Here is a 3,900-nt window from a genome sequence, read left to right on the forward strand (position 1 = left end):
TATTGTCACTTCTACGAGGACACCGGAGAGTGCCGCGAATACGCGCTTCACGGCCAGCTTCAAAGACGCGTCGGCCGGCCTCCCCCGGCCCCTTCTCGCTTTGTGCAGACAGCCGTCGCCTTGCTCTTCTCCCCCTGTCTGGCTGATATTGGACTCGGCCCCGTGCACTCGCACGAACAAGACCGTTGGCGCTGCACTGCGAAACAGTGCATTCTGTGCAAGCAATAAAAGCCGTTCTTCTTGTCACGTATGCCTGTATTCCGGTTACTGTAGACGTAACAGGATGAAGCCCACCGCTATTATATCGAGACATCGAAAAGTACTAAAAAGAAACGCGAACGAAGGGTTATCGCATGTTCCCGCGCGCGACGAAGTTTATAGCTGCGCTAGTCAAATAATTTTCGGAAAGCTCCAAAAGTGGTCGCACAGTTACATTGGCGTTTGCCGTGACAAATGATCGTATGCTTCCAACTAAAAGTCCACGGCCCGACGGAAATTATCGGAAAATATCGCGTCCGTGAGGAAGAAAAATTAACAAAACATCGTGCCACAGAAAAACAGAGCAGCGACATTTCACAGCTTTGCTTTTGGGCATGAAGCCGTATAGGAAGCTTAAACAGGTGATTGTATCCAATACATGTTGTTTATATGTTTGCTTATTTATGGATCAGCTACAGTGAATAGCTTTTTAATGATTACATTGAAAAGTGAATCTTGCATGCTTAGCAGGGTTATTTGAGGAAGAAAACATACCATGCACGAAAAGACGCAATGTCCGGGTAGCTATAATTGAAAAAGATTCTCAAATGGCCTTCCCAAGTTTTTTTTTTTTTTTTTACCTTGAAACTAGGAAGTATAACGGTTGTGAAGCCACACCTGCTAACTACAGCACTTATGAACAGCACTCGTACTGTGACACCCGCATCTCTGAAATGTCCTTTAGAATGATATTGGCTTTAGCGATAAACATTGCTAGCAAATTACAACTAATACTTTAATGACTCCAACAGTTGGGAAAGATAATAGGTGCAACCGCAATACTATGCAGAAACTGAATCACAGAATTCAGGCTTAGCAAGTAGGAGTTCAGGACGACTTGATTACAATTGTGCATCTTTAAAAAGTATTCACAAGTTGAAATTAACTACTGCGTAATTTTCGTTGGCTAAATAGTCATTGCAGTTGGTCATGTAAGCAATGTCGATACTTTACTGTGATCCACCGAGATGGCCCGAAGTGTATTACTAGGTGACATCTTAAAAAGATCCCTTCAGACAAAAAAAAAACAAAGAACGAAATGAGAGAGAGAGAGAGAGGCACACGTGCAGTTACAATAGCAGTGAAACATAAATATTTCACGATAATAAACAGACGCACGTGCAATCACTAGCTGCTAAACCCTGTGATCGCTACTGCGAGGTTACAATGGCTGATATTATGCAGTGTACACCATGAATATACTCGACTGATTTGTTCACGCAAACACCAGCTTGGAAAACTGTACTGCGATGCCAGCGCTGAGTGGCACGCACCTTGCGTTTCACAAAAGTATACAGCTTGAGTAAGGCAACCCGGAAGGAATTCAATGCCGATTTCGACGTTCACGAGCTTGGTACCTGAGAAGCAATGGAAGTAATCGGTACACGATGTAAAACTCGATGAAAGTCATCGCGAATAAAAATGAACGAATATTAAAAAACAGTACACTTGCCTTCTCTGAAGTGAACCGCGAAGCCTACGTATGACCACATTGTACTTTCATGCGTCCAAAGATCAGCCGTGATGGCCAGATGATCAGCTTCTTGAATTCTCCACTCAACGTATGCCCTGAGCTCTTCGTACTTCGTTTCGAGACTCTTTGTTACAGCATGCGCAGTTGGAAGCTTGTAGAGTGGCTGCAGTGTTTTCACGAATGTCTTGAAGCCGTCCTTCTCGGGTGTGCTCAGAGCTTACGAGAACGGATAACTGGGCTAGTTTGTGGGAACTCATGTTAAGGCAGGTAGCGCAAAGAGACACGGACACAAGCGAAGAATAAGTGCACAGGACAAGCGCCAACTTCAAACTAAAGTTTATTTCCTGAATCCTCGCCTATTTATCTTATATCACACCACCACATAGTCACCATGGAGAGAACAACTGATACTGCTGCGAATGTCATGACGCCGGCTCACCTTGATCATCTCTTATACCTAAAATGATAACAATACTAAACGCGCAAAACCGCGCAGTCAAACACTGATAACTCGAAAACATCACAATAAGAACACGCATGCTCAGAATAGAATGTTCCTATTACGCGGCAAGGGTAGCAGCCAGGTTGGCCGAAAGAAAAGCTATCTCACATGGGAGTAGGCTCAGTGAAGCCTGGCTAACACATACAGAATCGCTCTTGAAAATTAAAAACGCTTCTACAATCTCTCTAGACAGCTTGTTCCGGTTCCGGTACATCACCGCCGTGTCAGACAAAAGTGGTTCACACCCGCACTGCCGACAGTGCATCGCGAGATGCGAGTATGGCGAACCTTTTAGAGAGCTGAAATGTTCTCTGAGCCTGATGTTCAAACATCTGCCCGTCTGGCCTATATATTTACGCCCGCACGAAAAAGGAATGCAGTACACAACGTTAAGAGGCATGTCGTCGTGCGCGATCATGTATGTGAGAGCATCAGTTGCGCGCTCTTCTAGGACGCCTCCTTCTGAAATGCAGTAATAAAGAAAGTTCAGTTGCCGTAGCAACCTAAAAGGTATTTTACTCGCTCTAGGGGAGTCAGTAGTCGCAAGTGAAAGACTTACTCGTAAACGCCATTGCGCAGGAGAGGCACTTATCCATGGTTCCATTAAACGAGGAAGCAGCAGAGCTACGCGAACTCGTAGCGACATTAAGCGATTCTGCAGTCGGGGTCACAGCTGTTCGCGCCGACTCTGCCACATCTTGTTCACCCTGAGAAATTCAACGAAACGCATATTGTGAAAACACGCGACGTTTAGCTACAAGTGTTTGCTACGGGATCGGGAGAGACAGGGCAGCGGCTACACACACAGAAGCACGCACGTACAAAAAAAAGAGAGAAATTGCAGCCACTTAATAACTATGTGCGGGATTTTACGCGCCAGAACCACTGTGTGATTAGACACGCCGTAGCAGAGGGCCCTGGAAATTATGGCCATCTGGTGTTCTTTAATGTGCACCGACAACGCACAATACACAGGCCTCGAGCATTTCTCCTCCATGGAAATGCGACCGCCGCGGCCGGAGTCGAACCCGCCAGCCTTGGGTAGGGTGGCTACTTTGGGACAGCAGCTGAGCACTTTAACCACTGCACGACCGCAGCCACTTAGCGAAAAGGAAGGAATCATTGCGTGTTGTTAGAACACCCTTAAATAGAACGTACTTACAGTGATGATACTTAGAAACGCAAAAAATGCAAGAAACACCAAGAAGGAGCACCAGACACGCTCAGGGTCCATGATGATGAGTATCATCATCAACAGTATGATTATCATCATCAACAACAAGCTCACCCAAGAATGTGTTACTCTGAACGTCGCAAGTCCAGGCAATGCTAGTACACTGCGATTCAACATGGTTACTCCAACCGATAGGGGACAAAGAGCACTTCCATTATTTGGTGACCCCCTCATCGAAAGTCTCTGCCTGTCATCCATTTTACGTACGGGACCTTGTCTAAGAACTTGAAGGCACCAATGATAGCGCCGATCCATCCGGGACTCTGTGAGTTTCGACTGCTATAAATAACACGTAAACACCTTCTCTTGATTAGGGCCCAACGCTAACAAATAATGAACCCGTGTCGGACAAAAAGCGTCCTCTATATAAGTGACATAGACATCTAGGACAGACCTGTGATGGACATTCAGATAAAGGTAGGAAAGCAGGGT

Source organism: Rhipicephalus sanguineus, chromosome 4 (assembly GCF_013339695.2).
Source record: "Rhipicephalus sanguineus isolate Rsan-2018 chromosome 4, BIME_Rsan_1.4, whole genome shotgun sequence".
Lineage (NCBI taxonomy): Eukaryota > Metazoa > Arthropoda > Arachnida > Ixodida > Ixodidae > Rhipicephalus > Rhipicephalus sanguineus.